The following is a 23766-nucleotide window of genomic DNA, read 5'->3' on the forward strand; positions in this document are numbered from 1 at the left end:
CTGTCTGTGGGTTACGGACTGCGTAGAGTTTTCCCCAAGAGCAAAAGAAGCTCTTGCGTCTGCTTAGCATTATGTTGTATTTTACCCATATGAAATGTCTTGTCATGTTTAATCATTGTTCTCTTTATTTGTTTCTCCTTTTTTGTATTTATATAATGTATTCATTGTAATTGCAGGAATGCTTGCTCTAGAGTAAACGTGAGAGTTCCTAGGTAACAGAGTTCTTATACTCTGAAATGTTTCTCCTTGATGTAACCTGTTTCTTCAATTGCACTTATAAATGTGTTCTCTTTCTCTCTGACAGTACAATAGTGCAGATACGGAGGGTATCATGATGAGCTCCATGTGATTATCTGAATTCTGTATTTTATGCCTTTGTCTTGCAGTTTCTTTGAAGTTGCATCTTCTCATTAAACTGCCATTGTATTCTGCCTCCAATTCCATGTCTCACATGTCTATTTTCTTCAATTTTAGAGCAAGCATTCCTAGGCACCCTGGTTCAAATTAAGGTGCCCCTTTTGTCCCTGACTCACTCTCCTGCTCAGTTCTGTGGTGGCTCCCGGGGCTCTGAGTACCGCCCCTAGCTTCCTTGTCCTGTAATAAATCCTCCCTCCAACACCAGGTCTCAAAAATAGAAAATTTGGACGGGGGACTTGATGATGTAGAGTTAGAGCCAAAAGAAAAAACGTGACTGGTTTAGTGCGTTGTCTTGCAAACCAGGCAATGACTCTGTAGCGGGATACGCATATTCAGTTTCTTCATGAAGACTGCAAGCCGGAGGGTTTAGCAAAGGATCAGTAACAGCAGTCATCTCTATGGCAGTGTCAGGCCTGATGTTGTTGGAACTGGCCAAGACTATATTCCTGGATATTGTTGGACAGGAAGCAGCAGGTGTCATACTATGTAGAATCGGCCAGGCGTTGTAGTTGGACATTGTCCACTGAGATGTATCTGTTATCTTTGCGACCAGGAAGTGGTGGTAAAATGACTGTACGAGTACCCTTCACGCCAAGCACTGGGACAGGTGCATGAGAAGAGGGGCCAAACTCTTTATTGTTCTCCACCTTCTCACAGACCAGGTCTTCGATCTTGGGTAGCCAGCCGACTATCAGAATCTGCAGTGCCGCTTCAGTGGCGGAGGGTAAATGTTCCCTTGCAAGACCGTCTCGAGTCTCTTGTAGTTTCTGTAACACATCAGAAGGATTATCTACGTCAAAGGATGCGGCTGTCTCTGCCATGTCTAGACCATCAAGGTCCGGAACAAACATTTTCATGCCAAAGAGCATTTCGTATGGGTTCCGCCGATCTTCTAGGGAGATTATTTAGTGCACGTTGTACGCTATACAAATGGGCGAACCAGTTCCTACCGGTACCTATAACTCTAGCTGTCAAGGATTTCTTTAAGTCACGGTTCATTCACTCCACAACTGAATTGCCCTCAGGCCTGTATGGAGATGAAAATTTGACTTGCACCCCCAAAGACCTCATGGCATCCTTGTACACCTTAGAGGCGAATGCGGGACCCTGGTCAGAATGGAAGGTGCCCCATGCAAAAATTCCCACAAAGACACGTAAATCCCTGATGACAGTTTGTGCGTCAGCACTGCATTGTGGCCAAACCCAAAATGTGCACGAATCAACTGCAATCAAGGTAAATTTATACGCAGTATCTGAAGAAAACGGACTGCAGTGATCTAAATAAACACAATTGAATGGTTTATTAGAAATGTACAGCTGTGTTTTTGGCGGGCGTGCTGCCATTGAAGGTTTAATCTGCTGACAAATGTCACAAGTAAGCACATAATTATGGGTTTGTTCATATAACCCACGCCACCAGTAACGTTGCTGCAAGATTGAGACAGTCGCCAAAACGCCTGCATGAGCGGTGGCAATGCCTTTGTGCGAGGTTGTTATCAATGCTAGTCTGCGGTCCTCGTTGGGAATCAACCTGTCACCAACGTCATTAATTCTCACATAGGGAACTTTATCAGGGCTTAAATGATAAGAGTATTTCGAAGGGAAACCCTGTGGGTAATTACTTCCCTTCTCTGTAGCAGCTATAGCTCCAATATGGCATCATCAATCTTAGTCATGGATCTTGTAACTGCTGCAACAGAATATGTGGCTACTGCTGTTTTAGCTGCTTCATCAGCCAAACTGTTACCGACCGCGTGTACTCCTACGCGCCGGTGGCCAAGAGTATGAATTACTTGTGTGAGAGGCAGACGTTTTTTAAGCTCTGCGACTCGAACCCAAATCATTTTATGCTTAATTGTGCTGCCTTTAGAATCACGATAGTCATTCTGTGACCAAAAAAATAAGTTGTAATCAAAAGACGGAACACAGTAGTAAGAGTCACTTACAATCAAGGTAGTCACGTTAGGCTCAGCAAACTCCAAAGCTAGCACCAGAGCACGCAGCTCCACTAACTTGGCGGTACAGTCCTCTAGTGCCTGCGTGTGCATGACACTGGACTTGAACACACCGTTCACTATAGCACATGCTGCCGAGTAAGAATGTTTTGATCCGGTCGCCGGTTGCGCAGAACTGTCGGTATAAATGATACAATGGTAGTCCTCGAGCAGGCCCATTGACAGAGGAGCAGGATGAACACATTCATACTGTAAGAACTCCTGAGTTTGCAATGCTGAGTCAAAGATATAGGTGACATCAGATGATGCCAACGAAGTAGCCCATTGTATCCAACGTGGATGTAAAGCTTTTGAGTTTGATACACTGGCTTTTGTCAAAGCTTCAAGAGCAGGATATGGTGTTACAACCATCATGCGTTTTCCTTGTGCCAGCTTACGTTCCTTCAGGATCGCCATCTGGACTTCAACAGTCGAAAAACGCAGTTCAGCTGATGTGTACAAATGTGACTTGTAAGCAATAGCTACGGTGTCACCTTCATTAAATGTGAAGTAGGTGAAACCCACTGCCCCTGGCACAATTCTTATCACCAGGTTTTTGAGGTTATCACGCGTTAACAAGTATTTAGATTCAAGAAGATCAGACTGCAAGGATTGCAGAATAGGAGAGTGTTCTGGAAGCCAGCAGGCTTTTGTAAACGTAGGTTGCATTAAGGCATACAGTGGCTTGATAACCTGGGAATAATCAGGATTGTAAGTTCGCCCAAAGTTTAAAAATCACAGCAAAGATTGCAATTTTTCGGGTTGTAGGAGAGTGCAAACGTGCACATTTCTCCAAGAAGTGAGGTGCCAGGCCTCTACCTTCATTATTGAGCTCATAGCCCAGGAACAACACTGTGTACTCTGCAATGTGTGATTTTGCAAAGTTAAATTTGTAACCGTGGTCCGCAAACAAAACTATGATGCGGTCCACCCGACAAAGATGCGGCCATAATTCGTCGTCCGTGAGATAAATGTCATCAATGTACGAGTATGCATCAGGGTCTATATCGTCTAACAGAGCGACAACACATGCGGTAAAAATGCCCGGGCTGTTTTTGTAGCCCATGGGCAATTTTGTAAATTGTTTTTGTTTACCGCCCAAGGTGAATGTTGTCCATTGACTACTTTTAGAGGACAGATTGTGGCGAAAAAAGCCATTGGAAATGTCAAGTGTAGTTTTATATTTTTTACGCACAAGACTGTCTACAAGTCCTGAGCTATGGGTATTCTAAACCGCAAAGTTATAACAATGAGAGGTCAAATGTTCGTAATCAAAAACTAAGCGGTTCGACCCATCTGGTTTGGTTACTGTAGAAAGTGGGTTATTCATCAGTGACACACATGTCTCAATCACTCCTTGATACTCTAATTGTTCAAGAATTTCAGAAACGGGAGCTTTTGCTTCCCGACGGAGGGGATATTGGGGTTGTGGCTGTGGCATTGACCGCAATGGCATCTCATGAAGTGGAGAAGTTTTATCCCAGCCCACCTAAGAATGGTACAGAGCCGGTGCAAGCACCAAAGCCCACTCTTTCGCAAAAGCCTTTGCCTGCTCCTTGGCTACGTGGTGTGAAAAAGTAGGGAGGATCCCCTCCTCCCCCCGTGGAGCGGCTAAAACAAAAGGCAGGGGTCAGTCTGCCTTAGTTAACAAGATGTCATACGAAGAAGTCAGATTTTCCCCAAAAATCCCTTTAATAACACGTTGTATATCACCTTCAATTAAAAGTAAAATTTCATATAATCTATCAGGGGGAGCCACTTGGGTGTCAGCAGTTTCTACTGTGATGAAAGTGTCAGTTGCTGTCACCTCCAGAAATGGACGCAGTGCTTGCCGCACTATGGTAACCTCCGCTGCGCTTTCTAGCAGTGTTACTGCCCAAGTTTGATTCCGAAGGCGGGTTCTCACCATCTGTGGCATATCTCGCTGTTAAAGCAGCAACCTTCTTTTTCTGAAACTGAGGGCGTCGACAAGGAAAATCATCCTGCTTTCCTCTACTGTCAGTCTGACGAGGTTGCTCGCGTCCTTGCCGGGCAACTCGACCTCTGCCGCGATCCTGGCGATCACCTCCACTGGCTTGTGAGCCCGATGTTTCCTGTGAAGAACGAGGAGAACGTTGATCAGGGACCTGAAACCTGTCAGGAGACCTAATTCTCACGCGGTTGCGCAAATCATAAGTGCGCTCAGAGGGTTCGGGTGCCGGTGATGCTGCACGTGACCCTTGTTTCTGTTGTTGCTTCCCCTGTTTCTTATTTTTACAATTGGACGGTCGTCTTAATTAGACTGTGCCGTCTGAGTTTGCTGTTGTGCCGGTATTTTAGCAAAAGGCTTAAAACATAAACTATTGCGTCCAATGGTCTTATTGGCATCTACAATAATTTTTGGTAACACTCAGGGTTTCTCTTCTTCTGGGACAAGACGCAAAGCATTAGACACTTGAAAGTTAACCGCATCCCCCTTGACGTTCGCAAGTATGAGATCAGCAACTACAGCAAACACTCCGACAAGCCTCATTCCCAACTCAACTGCTGCCTCCGGGCCATGCTCATCCTCAACACGCTTAATCACGGAGGGGAGCACAGTCATAGAAAGTGTGCCAAAACACTTTGCAAACACTGCTGCGAACACCTTACCCCAATTCTCACAATCGGTTACCTCTGGTATTAAGTCTTTCTGCAAACCTATTGTTAAGATCCTGTGTTTCTCCACAGGAGGGGTATTAGGAAATACCACTTCCAGCTGTTCAAATTTCTCAGCAAGCCAGTAAGGTAAATCATCCTTATTCTGTGGTCGCTTGCCCATTACCGAATTAACCATGACGGGACTAATCGACATCCCGGCCGGGCCAGCTGGTTGCGGTGCAACCCCAGGTGCTCCTTTCTGGACATTGCGGGAAACGTATTGTACTAGAGCCCTATGAACCTCAATCAAGGAGGTGTGCAAGACACGCAATTCATCTACAGTGGCTGCTAGATAACGTGGATGTGGTGTGTACCCGGCCAAAACTGGCCAAGTGGACCCTGGAATCGACAAAAGGCCTAACTGGATGGGAGTCACAGTGTGGGGGAGGGCACCATTAAACCAAATACGGTATTGCCATGCTGAAATCAGAGCCTCGAGAGTCATATATGGCCGATACGCTACAGGTACTGCAGTGGGAGTGTATGTATGGAACAAATTATCATCACCGTTCACTGCCGGAAATGTTACCCAAGAGTAAAATACCTCAAAGTGGAAAGCCGGATTGGCTCCACCCACAAAGATTAATGCGATACCAGCGTCTGGCACTCCATATGCTGCCAAATGATGACGGACTGGCATGTGGCTATGCGCCGCAATATCGACTTCAGCCATAAGGACTAAGAAAAGGAAAACAACTTAAAAGCGTGGCAGCGCATCAGGTTCGTAATTCATAAGAATGAGAAAACCATTTTATAATATCAAGCTTGAAAAGACCTATAAAGTATCAATACAGGTAGGTTATGCTGTCTCCACTGTTTATCGGAAAACAGGAGCGAGGGTATTGTGAACAAGTAGAAGCACTACTAAAGCGTCTCGTAAATAAGTACCAGACCAAACGTTAAGGGCAAAATGTTGCAAGGATTTTGCTCATGCGCAAAACTATGCGCAGGAAACAAGGACCTCGGTGTATTGTTGTGTACCAAAAAAGCCACCTCAGTGCCCAGAACCCCAATCTGACTAGCATTAGTGTCTCATTCGCTCTCCGTACTACAGCGAAGCTACCAATGATTAGACAACCTAAAACATGCGATTTAGTAAACTCTCAGGAATAGTGGGAAACAAGAACACTCTTTCGATCACACTCATACTTGTCCACAACGTGAGTAATCAGAGACACTGTATAGTTTAAAATGTTTATTTTCAACTAACGTGCTCTAAGGTGCAGTACTCTAGCCAATACGAACAGCATAATGCATACAAACAATATCATTAGAATTGTTACAATTTCATAAAGCACAAAAGAGGAAATCATATTATAATGACAGTGGAAACAGGACTACAGCTCCTTTTACCACCCTCCCCATGCTCATGAGCTAGTTTAGAATAATTATAGAAGACCTCTGGGCTTTGTTAGCGAGACCCCATACCTACGAGATCAGATGCAGTGAATTACATCTCAGGATCAGCACAGCTATTCTATGTTGGAAAGGTTTTCTCCAAGTGCCTTCTCATGCATGTAATGCTATATTAAAAGCACCCGAGTTTCAGTTGGGCCGCTTTGCTTCATGTTATGTCTATGTGCGTGGGACTGACCAAAGTGAGTCAACAGCATTCATTGTTATTCGACCTTGAACAGGCTGTGCAGACAGAGAGCGTGGTGCCCCACTGTATATGTGAAAGGTAAACAGTTCTCATGTGAAGCAGCGCCAGCAAAGTATTTCACGAGAACAGAGCCATGTAGTGTTGTGTGCAAAAGCGGCAGAATGGCAGCCAAGCATTTGCTACTTATGCTAACTTAGCAATGTCTGCAGTTAACCCCATTTCCTCGGATGTTTGTCGTTACAACACACACTTTTACAACGCATGCACTTACAACGCATTTTTTACAACGCAACATCCACTACAACGCATTCCATTACATAGCATGACACTACAACGCATTTTAAAAAACTACCTTTACAACGCATTCCATTACATCGCATACTACCTTTACAACGCATACCATTACAACGCATAATTTTAAATTGCATTTAAGGTAAGTGTTGGATAGTATAGGGGTAAAAATTACTATTCTAACTCCAGGGGGTGCAACAGTAGGGTAAGTGTTGGATAGTATAGGGGTAAAAATTACTATTCTAACTCCAGGGGGTGCAACAGTAGGGTAACTGTTGGATAGTATAGGGGTAAAAATTGCTATTCTAACTCCAGGGGGTGCAACAGTAGGGTAAGTGTTGGATAGTATAGGGGTAAAAATTGCTATTCTAACTCCAGGGGGTGCAACAGTAGGGTAAGTGTTGGATAGTATAGGGGTAAAAATTGCTATTCTAACTCCAGGGGGTGCAACAGTAGGGTAAGTGTTGGATAGTATAGGGGTAAAAATTGCTATTCTAACTCCAGGGGGTGCAACAGTAGGGTAAGTGTTGGATAGTATAGGGGTAAAAATTGCTATTCTAACTCCAGGGGGTGCAACAGTAGGGTAAGTGTTGGATAGTATAGGGGTAAAAATTGCTATTCTAACTCCAGGGGGTGCAACAGTAGGGTAAGTGTTGGATAGTGTAGTGTAATATTATGCGTTGTAATGGTATGCGTTGTAAAGGTAGTATGCGATGTAATGGAATGCGTTGTAAAGGTAGTTTTTAAAAATACGTTGTAGTGTCATGCTATGTAATGAAATGCGTTGAAGGACTGGGCTATTCTAAGGCCCAGCGGTGCCAGGGGACAACACCTGAAACCTTCGTGGGTTACCTGTTCCGGCGTACAAAACACAGAGACACGGAACACTTCCCGAGGCGTCAAAGATCAGCATTTATTTAATGCAGGGATACAGAAATCGCAAGAAGTACACAACGTGTAGGTTCTGAGAGACTGCTTCAAATTGCAAAAGTGGATCGCTCCTTTTATACACATTTTCGTCATTGAACAACATGGCAAAAAGGTTACAACTCAGTTCCCACAGTAAACTTCAAAAGGGTCGCACTCATGTTCTCAGAAACCCGGAGCATAATTACAGCAGCATTGCCGGTTCCCAACTGTAAAAGCACATTATCCCCACATTAAGCACATTCCATTCTGACTGTAAACGAATTAGGAGAAGGGACAGAAACAGGTGCAAAGCACTCGTGCCTAATGCATGCACGACTGAAACAATAGACTAGCAGGGCAAGATGAGCCTCAAGCGGAGCCATCTGCCCTTGCAGTGTCATCCCCCTCATCATAAAGACACCTTCAAAGGAACATGTGTCCTCCGCGAAAGCCTGGGAATCCCAGGGTCACAAAGCGGACAGTGTCTGTTCGCTGACTACTTGAGGGCAAGAGACAAAATGGATGCCGTATCTAAAATGGAACCCGAGGGTCCAGATGGACATACCCAGGAATGAGACGAACCGTACATAGTAGCATAGCGAAAACGCGTACACCCACTAAACTCGTCATTTGCGGTTCGTAGATACCAAACTCGTCCATATTCGAACAAACCCAAAAAATGTCATTACGATTCTCACGGAACCTCAGACACTCCTTTTGCCCTCATGTAGGCAAGCACTAGTCGAGATCAGAATCGATTTCGATATTCATCAAATCGTTCAGTTGTTGCTGGAACATCATTCTATCCATCAATGTCTCCTTGGTAACTGATGGCCGTCTTATACACGTTGTGGCACAGAGGCCACATAAGGCAGGACCACACTTCACACAAAGACAACACGTGAACAGAAACGTTACAACAACCCCTACGATCATCAGAATCTTCCAACCCCAAGTTGATATCAGGCCCCAAAACCATCCCAGAAGTGTCCAATTACCTTCGTCCACGTGTATGGACTCGGAGATCTTATGTAACTTCGAGATGGCTTGGTAAACAGTTGGAGCGTTGTCAGGGATGAAAATGCAACAGCTCGAATGGATCACTTTGCACACACCACCTCTATCTGCAAGAACAACGTCTAGAACCATACGGTTCTGCAACGTCATGAGTCTATCCGCCTGAAGTTCTGCTGTTAAATTACCAAGAGCACTCGCAGTTATGTTAGCAGTCAATTCTACCACACGGGTCAACTGTCTCAAGTTCCTACTATTAACCATAGGTCCCCAAAACGGCAAGAAACCCTTAAAGAAATCTCCTGCTTCTTGACCGGCAGTGTCCTCTTCACTAATAACGCCTCTCACAACTCTAGTTTTGTGATAGTCTGAGGCGACCGTAAAAGTCGGTGGCAAAAGATTCGCAATATAACAGGTACCCGAGAAGTCACGGGGCAACCATGTATATGCACGTTCATAACATACGAAATAGGTACCCTTGGCAGTCAAGAAAACAGGGGAAGAGAGCATCGGTAGAACATACGTATCAGTACAAGCACCCTTCCCAAGTTGGGCTTTCGGATTTCGACCAAGACCTTTCAAGCAGAAATTACCGAGGTGAGGTACGATCCATATTGGAGACGAGCTCTTAAGCTGTCTATCACCCACTGACATACTATACTCAGCCTCACTCAGATCCTTATATGCTTGCACCTCTTCATCTGGAATAAGCGATGCATCAAAAATATCTCTATCTAAATCAGCAATCGCTATCGCCAAAGGCGTGTGGTACGGGCCAGGACCGAAGTTTGCGGAACGTGGCTCTCGACTGGGGTAGGAATCTAATGCACTACGAAACATAGTTTGAAATGCTCGAGCTGACCCCTGGGAGCTGTAAGGAAGAACCTAATACGGAATACCCCTATCCATGGTATGTGGCATTAACCCACACACCCAACAGTTGGTAGTATTCATCACCAACTGATGGTGATGTAGGAGTTGAACGAAGGAGTTATTCATGAATTCCGCACGTCTAACCTGTTCATGTTGGGGCAGAGGATGAAAGGAATGTGGGGAAACAGTGGCAATAGAACTTGGTTTAGGAGAAAAAGTAGGTGAAATGAAAGGCAATAACGACTGCATTCCGAAATACACTCCACCCACCAATAGCATAGAAACAGTCAGAAACAGCAGGAATACCTGAAACAAAAAACATTTTGTTCGTACAATCTTATGCAATTTTGATCTTTGCGCCAACATCCTTTCTACTTCCAACAGCTTAGAGAATGCCATCCTCTAAAAACCGTCTGTGACGTCCTTGACGCACTTCGTTCTGAGTAGCAATTATCAATTCCCAGGAGTTCCCAGGAATCGACAAAAGGAACCGACCCAATGTCAGGAACCTGCTAAACAGAAGGAAGTACCCGCACGGCCCTACGGTTAACCCGGATGATAGGTTTTCTTAAACAAACACCCAACTTAATAAAAATCTCTTAGCTGTAAAAAAGCACACGTAGAAAGGAACTCGAAAATCAGAAAAGGATGCAATTGTTCTTAATGTTCGTGGCAACAGTAAAGGAAAATATAAGAACATTTTTTATTAGTCTTTGTCATGTGAACGGAGAAAATATCGATTTCTTCCAGGTCGAGTCTGCTCTTCAAATAATTGTTCAGCTGGTGAAACAGTGTTCAGTCGATTAGATAACAATTCAGACCTTAAGTTCTCCAGAACTGACGACTCAACAGATGTGTCTGGTTGCAATGAATTGTCTCCTACAGGTTGAGCATCACTAAACGGCACAAAGCATAGAGGGGTCTCGGTTTCCGTTGCCGCAATACCAGTTCTCACCCAATTATCTGCTGGTGAAGGGATCGGAACCTTTTTGGTATGGGTGGCGTGCACCCAGTTCTTTCTGCCTTCCAACCGAACTGCAGTCCTTGTAGCCAGCAATACTTGGAAGGGACCCACAAATCTCGGCTCCAAGTTGCGTTTTCTGCCAAAATTGCGGGTGACAACCCAGTCACCCGGTTGGAGCCGATGTCCAGGGCCCTCTGTCTGTGCCGGTAAAGCTTCAAAGACCTGTTGATGAATCAACCTCAGTTTAGCAGTCAGATCATGAAGATAATCAATTAACATTGGATACTCAAGACTATCAAAGGCCTTAGGCCTCGGGACTCCCCAAACGTTTGCAGGGCGGCCGAACACAATCTCATATGGGCTGAGCCCTACTCGAGAGTGCACAGTCGCCCTGGTCGATAAGAGAGCCAGAGGCAAGGCATCAGGCCATGACAAACCAGTCGTAGCTTGTATCTTCGCAAGTTTCAGCTTCAGAGTACCATTGTACCCTTCAACCAAACCCGCTGCCTGGGGATGATTGGCGCTATGGAATTTCTGTCGAATTCCAAGGCCCTTACACACACTCTGCATCACGCTTCCCACAAACTCGCTTCCGTTATCTGACCACACAATCCGTGGCATTCCATACCTTCAGTAGGACTTTCGCTGTGGACAGGGCAGTATTATCCTTAAGAGGATAGGCCTCGATCCATCTGGAGAACGCACAAACCACAACTAAAACGTACTTTAGATTATTGCATCTCTCCATATGGATGAAGTCCAGTTGGATAACCTCGAAGGGACAGGCAGGAGGAGCAAAATGGCCGGGTGGAGTGGGGGTGCCCTTGCCAGGATTATGCATCAAACACACCATACAATTCTTAACCACCCTCTCAGCACATTTAGCAATACCATCATTCTTCCATACAGGGGACAACAACTTACATATACCTTTTGCGCTAATATGTGACAAACCGTGAGCCATAGTCACAACGGCTAGCACATATGCATCTGGTAACATCCACCTCTGACATTCCGACAAGTCAACCCAACATCCATGCATGTCCAACTTTCCTGTGCTTTCTTTCCACTTGGTCTTTTCAGTTTCAGTGGCCTCATTCTGAATTGCTTTCACGCTCTCAACAGTGTCTTCACACATACCAGTCTCCGTCGGCCACCTCACTGAACTCGTAACATACATTCGGGTTGCAAGATTCTTAGCCGTTTCCTTAGCAATCTCGTCCGCAAATGCATTACCACGACCAACATCATCCGTAACCTTTCGATGCGCACTACATTTAATGATCGCCACCTGTTTAGGCAATGTAAGTGCATCCAAAAGATCGTTCACGAGCTGTCCGTGTTGGATCTTCGTACCATGCGATGTCATAAATCCTCTTTCTCTCCACAATCGACCAAAACTATGTGCAACACCAAACGCATATTGACTATCAGTAAACACATTCACTCGCTTTCCCTTAGATATAACACACGCTTTTGTCAGCGCAATCAACTCTGCCGCTTGCGCTGAATTCTGACTCAATCTCACAGTTTCTACAACCGTGCTCAACGTCACTACAGCATACGCAGTCGTCACATCACCATTCGGCAACTTAAAACATGAACCATCAACATACAAAGTGCCATCGGGGTCTGTCAATGGAGTGTTTTTCAGGTCCACACGACCCTTCGTTTCTTCCTCAGTTCGTAAATAACAATCATGTGGTGGTACACCATTTGATTCCATATTAGTCGGCAACAATGTCGCCGGATTCAGCACATTACAACGCTTGATCTGTATATGACTTGCCAAAAGTGTCAACTCATAACCGGACAACCTTGCACTCGTCAGATGTTGAGTTTTTGTACGATTCAGGAGAGTGTCAACTGCATGCGGAACCATCACTGTGAGCATATTATCCATGACCAGACCTGCGGATTGTCGAATAGACACCGCAGCTGCCGCTGTCGCTCTCAAGCAACTTGGCAACGCTCTAGCTACCGGGTCTAAGGTCGAGGAAAAATATGCACACGGACGCTGCTTACCACCAAATTGTTGCGTCAAAACACTCAACGCACAACCTTCTCTCTCGTGAACGTATAGTGTAAATGGTTTACTGTAATCAGGAGTACCTAACACAGGAGCCGAACACAGCGCATCACGCAGTTCAGAAAAACTTTTCTGACATTCTTCCGTCCATGGCAAAGGAGTCAAAACATCCTTGCACGTGAGAGCTATCAATGGCTTCGCTAACAGTGAAAAGTTCGGAATCCACTGCCTGCAGTATGACGTGATACCTAGAAAGGCACGCACATCTCTCTGAGTTGTTGGCACAGTCATTCGAGCAATTGCTGCAATTCTTTCAGGGGTCAACCTTCTTCCCGCCTTTGACAATAAGTGACCTAGATAGGTTAGTTCTTGACAACAATATTGCAATTTAGAAGGTGACACTTTATGATGTAAGTCACATAGATGCTGTAACAGTGATACTGTAGCAGTTCTGCAAATCTGTTCAGTGTCAGCAGCTACCAACAGATCATCAACGTACTGAATCAAGGTCGCACCAGCCGGTAACACAAACGCATCAAGTTGACTCTTAAGAGCTTGGCTGTAGATCGATGGACTCTCACAGTAGCCCTGAGGTGCGCGTTTAAACCTGAAGCTGCGACCACCTAATGAGAAACCGAATAGATCTCTGCTTTCCTCAGCAATCGGAATGCTAAAGAAAGCATTCTTCAGATCGATTACCGAGAACCATGATGCAGAAGCTGGAATCAGAGTCAGCAAAGCTGTAATGTCAGGCACCACGGGAAACTGTGGAATAACAATCTTATTTACCTCCCTTAAATCAATAACAAACCGATACACCAGAGGCTTGGATGGATCAGTTTGTTTCAAAATAGGTAACACGGGACTACTACACACGTTACCCCGAGTTTCCTCAATGACATCTTTATCGATCAAATCGTAAATGATCGCTAATAGTGCTCGTTCTCCATCAAGAGAGATACGATACTGGGGAATGCGTGGCAGTCGCACGTTGGATTTCAATTGAACAACATAAGGTGGTATATCCAGCAGGCCCACGTCATTGGGACCTGTCGCCCACAAAGACTCAGAAAGAGAATTCAATTCCGGTGGGAGTTTATCAGTCGACAAATACATAGGAGAGATCACTCTCTGACCGAACGTAAGCTCCACTCCCGCGGGAGAACAGTACAAAGTCGCATATAACCGCTTCAACAAATCCAGGCCCAAAAGATTCTCACCACAACCAGTAGTCAAAATCAAAGGAGTGTCTAACTTACGAGACCCAATTGTAAGGGACAAAGGGCTAGAAACTGGATTGCTAACTGGGGTGCCAGAGAATCCAACGGAAACATTCGTGAAGCCAGACAAAGGCGCGCCAGGGAGTTTCGAATGCATGATGGAACTTTTCGCTGCACCAGTGTCCAACAGAAAAGGCTCAACTACGCCCAATGTGGCAACTGCGACATAAGGCCCTCTCTGATCAACCGGAACCGATACTACTCCCTCTCTTTGTCTATGGCTGTCCTAGTAATTACCGTCAGCATCAACATCATGCTCGACATAATAGTCGTCCACATGATACTGCGCAGATCTACCAGACGATGAATCGCGCCGATCAAAGCAATTTTGCGAGTCTGATGAAGTGACAAAACGCTCATTCTGATTCTGAGTAACACCGCGACCTCTACCACGGGACGCCTGTTGAGGACCACCTACGACCTCCTCGAGCCGAAACACCATTGTTTCGGTCACGCAAAACTGGACAATTAAACTTCAGATGGCCCTCACCCCTACAATATGCGCATTGATTATTCCCCAGCATAGATCGAGGTGTAGAGGAGTCAGTACGCGACTGTGATCTAGAAAACTGTGATTGTAATCGATTTGGCTGTTGCGAGTCATTTTGATTCGAGCGCGGAGGGTAGGCTTGCTGCAATAAGACCTTAGTTTTAAGATCCTTCGTTTTCTTATCTGCGCGTTTGCTTTCTTCTTTCTCTCTATTTTCGTAGTATTGGGCCGTGGCTAATATCTGAGCAGTGGTAGAAACGGCCCACGAACTTTCAGAATTCTTCAATTTGTTGCTTAGTTCAGGCAACAAATTAGATACAAATTTATCAACAAACAATCGCTGACCTCCCTCAGAGCTCATATCCTGACCACTATGATCAATAAATGCCTCCTCAAATCTCGTAAAGAAATCGGAGACACTCTCGCCCTTCTTTTGTTTGCACGCAGACAATTTGTCCCAGTTAACTCTTATTGCTGGCATAAGTGTCTTCATAAGTGTAATTATCCTCTGGGGCAGATTTTCAATGATCTGTTCAGGTTTAGCCCCACCAACTTGCCGTCCGTCAGCCGCCGCAAGAGCAGCCCAATCACCGCCTAACTCAGCTGCATGATTCTCTTGACGGATTTTCACCCAAATCGGTTGAGGTACTACATTACCAAACAACATGTCGATATCGGCAAGGTTCATAACAGTAGCATCCACTAATTGGGATAACTCCTTATAATAACCTGCAGGATTTTTGCGGGGGTCAGGCAAAGTTTGCTTTACCTGCAAAACTTCCGATCGCTTCCACGGGAGGTGTATCCAAACTCTCTGAAAGTGTGGTAGAACAATAGGATTAGCAGCAGGATCACCTGGCATCCATACTGGGGGAACTTCCCGCATAGGATACTGACCAGGTTGTGCCGTCCGCTCCTCAGTTTCGTCCTTAAACAATGCTCGAGGTTGTACTGTAGATCGAAAAGATAACAGACACTCTAAAGCACGTCGGACATTAGCACCCACAATCATACCAGTCGAAAATTGATTCTGAAGCTCAGTGATCTCGGGCGGTACATTATCTACCGCATCATTCCCACTCTTCTCTCAAAGATTTACACATTTCCTCATACACAAATCTTTGTGTGGGCTCATTAAACTGAGAAAACGTCTAAAAAACTATACGCGAAGTGTACTTCGCAGGATGCCTAATCCATTTACGCGCCATTTTCACTAACGACTCACGTTCTCTACCATCAGCAATTTGACTGCGCCTCTGAGAGACATCAGAAAGTTCGGACCCGAGTATCGGTCCAAAAAGTGGAGAATAGAGATTAGCGACAGCATTAAATATACGACTACGAACGGAAGGGGAAGAAGAAGGAAGCACAGGAGCAACGACATTAGGAGTAAACGTAGAAACAGTAGCAGTAGTCGGGATAACAGGAGTAGTAGTAAGATTGGGCTGATGAGATACTGGCAAAGGAGCAGTAGGAAAAAGAGCGGGTAAAGGAGGATGAACAATTTGCGGCACAAGGGTATTCGGAAGAACAGGAGGAACGACAGGCTGACCAGCAGCCGCCAGGACAACAGGTTGAGGAACAGGAGGAATCACAGGACCCACAGTATCTGGTGCATAGGGAGGTGGTGATTTCAATAGATAAGACAATAATGGATCCTCTACCGCTCCTTCTCCCGTCTTATCAGGACTAGATGGTAAAACCGGATAACATTTATCCACCGCCATATGATGAAGTCTAGCAAAAACTTCCTACTCCTTCTCGTCTTTGTCTCGCTGATACTGTTCTGCATTTCGCATCACCGTAATAACACCTTCTCTCTTATTTTTCTTAATCTGTTTGATTTCTTTCTGCTTGGCCTCTTTACGCCATAACCGAAAGGAATCAAACATGGCCGGCCTAGCCTTCTTTTTAAACAATTTAGCTTCAAGATTATCTAATATTGCAGTTTCGAAACTACCATGTGATGGCCAACTAAGAACACCATCATTTCTAGTGTAACAAATCCAATATTCATTATATATAATAGGACCTACTCCGTGGCGACTATAGAGCTCATAAATTGGAGTTCCAACTGGAGGTATCGGACATGAATCCTCCAGTCGGGAATCCGTGCTGCAACATTTAAGGAAACCAAACAAAGTACTACGGCCAGGCATCGTGCACACTAACCGAGTTTACAAACTTCAAGGGCTATCGAATTACGATGTCCTCGCAAAAAAATGCAAGACCCTCGGTTTTTGGCAATTGCAATTGTCAAATAAAACCCAACAACTAAGAACCAACAACTAAGAACCACAAATGCAATGGAACCATGCAAACAACCAGGGTTAGCGACCCACAAATACTTAACTGAAAGAGCAATGGCGTCACCAGGAAGGCCCGTCTATCGTCTCGCCGTACAAAGGACTACGCCAGGCGCCAAAACAGGTCGACAGTCAGGGCATCAGTCCGTCGCAGCCGTCAGGAGGCGGGAATCTTCGCGGGAAAAGTCTTCGGACCACTTATTTCGACAACTGGATCGATGAAGCGGGGTGCACCTTCCCTCGGAGATTTCAAACGAAGTTCCTCACGATCGTCGGGCTTCGGACCGGTACCACTGATGTCGCCCGACGTTGGGCACCAACTGAAGGACTGGGCTATTCTAAGGCCCAGCGGTGCCAGGGGACAACACCTGAAACCTTCGTGGGTTACCTGTTCCGGCGTACAAAACACAGAGACACGGGACACTTCCTGCGGCATCAAAGATCAGCATTTATTTACTGCAGGGATACAGAAATCGCAAGAAGTACACAACGTGTAGGTTCTGAGAGACTGCTTCAAATTGCAAAAGTGGATCGCTCCTTTTATACACATTTTCGTCATTGAACAACATGGCAAAAAGGTTACAACTCAGTTCCCACAGTAAACTTCAAAAGGGTCGCACTCATGTTCTCAGAGACCCGGAGCATAATTACAGCAGCATTGCCGGTTCCCAACTGTAAAAGCACATTATCCCCACATTAAGCACATTCCATTCTGACTGTAAACGAATTAGGAGAAGGGACAGAAACAGGTGCAAAGGACTCGTGCCTAATGCATGCACGACTGAAACAATAGACTAGCACGGCAAGATGAGCCTCAAGCGGAGCCATCTGCCCTTGCAGTGTCATCCCCCTCATCATAAAGACACCTTCAAAGGAACATGTGTCCTCCGCGATAGCCTGGGAATCCCAGGGTCACAAAGCGGACAGTGTCTGTTCGCTGACTACTTGAGGGCAAGAGACAAAATGGATGCCGTATCTAAAATGGAACCCGAGGGTCCAGATGGACATACCCAGGAATGAGACGAACCGTACATAGTAGCGTAGCGAAAATGCGTACACCCACTAAACTCGACATTTGCGGTTCGTAGATACCAAACTCGTCCATATTCGAACAAACCCAAAAAGTGTCATTACGATTCTCACGGAACCTCAGCGTTGTAGTGGATGTTGCGTTGTAAAAAATGTGTTGTAAGTGTAGTGCGTTGTAAAAGTTGCGTTGTAAACGTTGTTCCCCCATTTCCTCACTACACTGTACTTTACAGGCCCTCTCGAGTGCAGTTATCCATTTATGGAGGTCATCCCCACTCTGGTAGGGAGGGACAATCTTTTTCAGGTTCCTATGGTCATGAGTATTTTATCTACCTCTAGGGACACTGTTGCTGACACCATGGGGCTTTACCCCAACATTTTAGAAGCTCTCTGAAGTTCCAGGGATTCCCTGTCTAAGGGCAATTGCTCTCTCTTGATCCTGAGCTTAGCTCTCTCAAACTAAAGCAGTTGGCACTTCTCATAAGAGGACTTCCTTTTATGAACAGAAGTCTTATGAGAAACAGAGGTCCTTACAAAGTACCAGAATGATTAGATTCCTGAGAAGGAGATCTTGATCTTCTTGATAAACTGTTAACCCTTCCAGGTGGGGTAAAGAGAGGGCCACTAATGTCTTCTCCCTCACCTTCAGGAAGAATTGGATTGTCCAGGTTAGAATCATCTTGATCCTCCCGGCCAGCATCAGAGTCCAGGTCATAGAGGTTTTCACCTCATGACCTTTCCTCTTCTGCTGTTCCACCCAACTTGCCTGCCTCATCAGACCCTGGGGTCTTTCTGAGGTCATCTAAAAGCAAAGCCTCTATGAGGCGTTGAGTTCTGTTTTTTTTTCCTGTCTTCAGTTTCCTAGCAGTACACATACTCCTCAACTCCTGGAATGGGATATGGTCATACTTAGTGGTCAGAGCCCCACTGGCTACTGCCCTAGAAGACATACTAGTGTTTTGTGGTGTGGCACCTACCTAACCTAATGGGAACTACCAAACTCTCTTTAGTTGGAGAAAGGGTGTGCTAGACCCTTGACTTACCCAACTCTATGTTCACTAGAACTTACTTTATTCTAGCCTTGATTATATGTACATATAGTGGTTTTCAGTTAGTCACTCAATTAGATTATGTGGCAAAGCAATAGCAAGCTTGAATCTCAACCGCAGCACACCAGTGTGAGAATTTGGCCTGGTATATGCTGTCCACTAGTTATAGTGGGCACCTTGCACCAGTCCAAATGACCCTTATTGATGATTAGGTTAAAGATAAACTTCTTTGAAAGCTATCCTAGTGGTAGCTATGGAGAGCAGCCTTCAGGCTAAGTCTCGAAATAATGTAAAGCAGCTTGGTTTACCACATTATAATCTCCTGAATGACCAAATGAAAGGAGAACCACACAAGGTATATATAAAATATATGTATTTATTTCTAAACACTCTCTACTAACCTCTTTATGAGATTAGAGAACAAGATAGACAATATTAAAGCACTAGAACGACAGTAAATAGCACAATACACAGTGGGTTTCAGGGGAGACCAAACAATATCTTAAGAAAGTGGTATAACAACCACTGCTTGACTAGACATAGTGCCTAGAGGACGAAGAATCGCTGGGACCCCAAGAAACCACCCAAGGTAGTGACACAGGGGGGACGCGTGCAGTGTGAGAACACAGTCTCCAGCTCCGTACAATCCTATGGGAAAGTCGTGTTGGAATTTTAAAGATTAAGGAGACTTAGGAGAGGACTTTGAGCAAACCCTTTCACACTTAGAAGGTTCTAAGGCCAGCACCCATGTGAGCACTGGAGTACTTGTATTACCTAACCCAGGGAAGCCGGGTGCATAGGTGTCAAATGGTATCGGGAATCTTCGTCATTTCAATGGCGTGATGCTGCAAAGTGCTGCTGCCGGGAAGATGAGAAGTGTCCGGTGTGATCCAAGCCTGGATTGGAGCTGAGAAGAACCTGAAAGCAGAGGGGACAGAGTCTGGGTCACTTCAGGGTGACCAGGGGCTCGGTAGACGAATGCCCACCGATTTTGCGTGTTTCAGGTGAGATGAGGTGAAGCTTGACTCTGCAGCCACGGGGACCAGGAGACCTCGATGATGACCAAAGTCCGCAGGCGAGCTGTCTCACAAAGGATGTCGAGTTCTGGGGGGTCAGTGTCCGGATTGGAGACCAACAAGCCTTGGCAACTGCCACCCACATGGTTCAAGAAAAGATGCTTCGGTGAGGACCAGCAAGGTCCTGGGGACTCCCCAAGCAATGGAGAGTCAGGGCACATCTGGAGCACCAGGAAAGCCCACTGAAAGTTAAAGTTTCCTCCTCAGGGATCCACAGGTCAACGGACCGGGGATCGCGAAGGGACCTCGAGAGGAATCACAAAATACCAGCCCATGGAACACTCGTGGAGTGTAGGCCGGTAATCTTCAGTGGAATCACTGCTCGGGGTCTGGACTACTATTTTCCCAAAGAACAGCCTCAGGGATTGCCAAAAAGCATATGCTGCTGCAAATGTGCATGGTGTCCAGGGGTACGGGTTGCACGGTCCTCACAAGGGCTGCGGGTCTCTGGTTTGCTGAGAGCACTGGTTGGCCTCGGGAAAGCTTGGGAACCCACCTCCTGTGTTACAAAATCTTCGGAGTCCTTCAGGAGCTGCGCAGATGCAAGCCGGTCAGATGTGTTTCAGGTGCCTGCCTTGCAGGGGGTAACTCCTTTACTCCAAGGGAGATTCTTCGGTCATTCAACGTAGTGTAGATAGTTGAAGTACTTGGTTTCTGTAGCAGAGTTTCGTCCAGGTAAATCTAAAGTCCTGTAGCCAGGGGTTTCTCCTTTATACCCAAGGAAGGGGTGGGACAAACTCTGGGGACCCACCTATGTGAGGGTCAGGACAGAGGGGTGGCTACACCCATGTCCTTTGTCCAGTTTCGTGCAAGAGCAGGGGCTGTTAGCCCCTGCAACCGGTTTGAGCTGGACTATGCACAGGGACACTAAATGTGCCCCCAGTGCAGACATCAAAGCACTCTCAGAGTGCACCCACCCAGCCCCAATACACTAAAGCCTGTCTGGGAGGTGGTCACACCTCCCTGTGACAGGAAACCTATTGTCCAGCCATCCCCTGCTGGAGTTTCATCCAGCAGCAGGAGGACTCGTGTCTGTGGCTGGCAGCATCTATTTTGTGATGGCAGGGTCTGTAAATCTGGTACCGGGTGTACTGGTGCTGTCATATTTCTCCCTCTAGTAGATTCATACATCTCTCACCAGTTACTGGTGTGGAGGTATGATTCCAAGGTGTTTGACACCAAACACAACATGTATCCCTGCAGTCATTTTAAAGTTAGCATTTACCGCAATGTTATAATACACTTACGAGTATATGGTTGGCTGCTACACACAAACAACCCCAGAATAAAGGTTCCAAAAGCTACAGAGGGGCTCTGCTCATGCATGGGCACCCACTCACATAAAACCCAGCACCCTGCCTTCAGGATTGATAAGGCCTGCCATAAGGGTGACTGATAGGTTTATATGTGCAGTGATATGGCTAGATATAGTGAACCTATGTCTAAGGAAGGGGTGCATGCACCACCTTACACAGGCTGCTGTAGCAGACCTGTGGTGTCATTTATAATGGTCTCCCAGGGGTGGCATAATACCTGCTGCAGCCCCTGAGAGGCCTCTGGGGTACCTATTCCCTAGGTACATAGTATACAATATACTAGGGACTTATAAGGGTACCCCAGAATCCAATCTGTGGTGTACCTAAAGTACATGCAATCAATTTAGAGAGAAAGCAACTAGGCTAGGGTCCTGGATAGCAGGATCCCAGCCAGACTAAGTCGAAAACAGTGAAACATCAGCAAAAAGTGGGGGTAACTATAAGAAGCAGATCCTACTCTCCTACAAGGGCCATGTCACCCGAATGTGTGACAACGCAGGGGAAAAGACACTGAACCAAAAAACTATTTCTAAATATGTTGCATCACTATGACTTGGAGCTGACTCACTTCTGCAGAGACAAATCATTTGCTGCACTCCCATATTGAAATGTGCCATGCAATCTGGGAAAGTGTGCATCAAACATAATAATTACACAGGTATCACTTACACATTTCAACACCACACACCTTTCACCAAACAAATCATGCACTGCAAAGCACCGTCCCCTGTCATGCACATCAATTGATAGACAGCAAGTCAAGTGACATGTGTCACAAACAATGAGAAACTCAATGTTAAACACAACATCTAATCTTCAAAAACAGAAATCACAATTAAAATGTTTATAAACATGATGTACAACACATGCCATGTATACTGAATTCTCATTAAAGTTAAAACATGTATGTTGCTTTCCACGTACAGCTGATCAAGGATATGGCCTACAGAAGTGGTTGATGACACCATTTGGCAATCCCCAGAATGATCCGCAAAAGGCATACAACCATGCACATTGCCAAACAAGAAACACCATAGAAAGAAGCTTTAGAATGCTCAAGTACAGGATTCGCTGCCTGGATTTATCAGGTGGAAGACTACTCTATTCACCAGAAATGGTGTGCAAAATGATCATGTAATGTGCTATACTACATAACATATGTGTCAAAACAAATGCATCCTGGGATGAAGAAGAACTGCCCCCTGAACAAATGGATGATGGTGATGACGGATCTGAAGCAGGAGGACGAGCCGCACTCAGCAAGGCTGCAGGGATAAGACGTCACACTTACATTGTCACTCAATTCTTCACATGATGTTGCAATTCTACATCTGTAGCAATATGCACTAATGTCACAACAAAAAAACAAATCAGAGATTCACCTTTGTGTCCATTTTGTATACAGTCATATGATACAAAAACATTATATGTAAATTGCTCCCATGTAACATATCATGTCATGAACCATCAAAATGATCCGTGTATGTAACACGTGTGTACACATGGATTTGGTTCACACATAGGCCAAAATGAGAATGAAGGTGTTGCATCCGCTTCTGCGTTCACCACATTGCTACAGATAGGAAATGTACATTCATCATGCTATCAACATCTGCAGATGTGACACACAGATTGACATATGTGCACCGCCACACGCAAATGGCAAACTACATCACTCTTCACTAGCATGTCCACCTGCCTCAAGCAGTGACTGTCTGAATTGTTCAGGAAAGGCATTGACATTAATATTGCAGATGTCGTTACACATCCTGCCTATAGGCAATGTCATTACATCAGCAACAGTGCATAGTATGCAACAATGTAATGTGTCGCATCACAAACATGAACATTTCCCATGTGAAGTTACTGTGCACAACTGTCCCTGGGAATGACAAATAAAAACTGCATGCTTATGCAAGGACATTTGCTGAGTCAAGCTGGGTCATGAATGATGCACAGTCATGCAACATACTCACAAACACATGTTCTTCTCCGTGTTGTACTCTGTGCATGTGCACAAAATTATGGCATTCATCGGCAGAAGCACACCTGCACCATGGTCCAAGGATGGCTGTATGGTGTGGATGACATGCATAGCTGTATAAAGTGGCACCTTCCATCACTTATAAAAATACATTTAGGAAGATAATCACTTAAGATGTGTGATGTGTGAATCATCACATATTGGAAGTGAGACCAAAAAAATGTCACCTCATTGTGGCTTGAGACATCAACGCAGGTGTTGTGTACCAATTGAATGCAGAGATGCATGTATTCATGCACATAACTGTTGCAATGCGATAGTGGTCATGTGTGTTGTATGCAAAATCCACACCAACACCCATGCCCACCCCAACATGAAAAGTATGCGTGAGAGGTGGAATTTGACACAAGCATATGTGAAGACACACAGGATGCCTGGCTGTGAGATGGTAATAATTTTCCAG

This window comes from Triturus cristatus, chromosome 6 (assembly GCF_964204655.1).
Source record: "Triturus cristatus chromosome 6, aTriCri1.1, whole genome shotgun sequence".
NCBI classification, from domain to species: domain Eukaryota; kingdom Metazoa; phylum Chordata; class Amphibia; order Caudata; family Salamandridae; genus Triturus; species Triturus cristatus.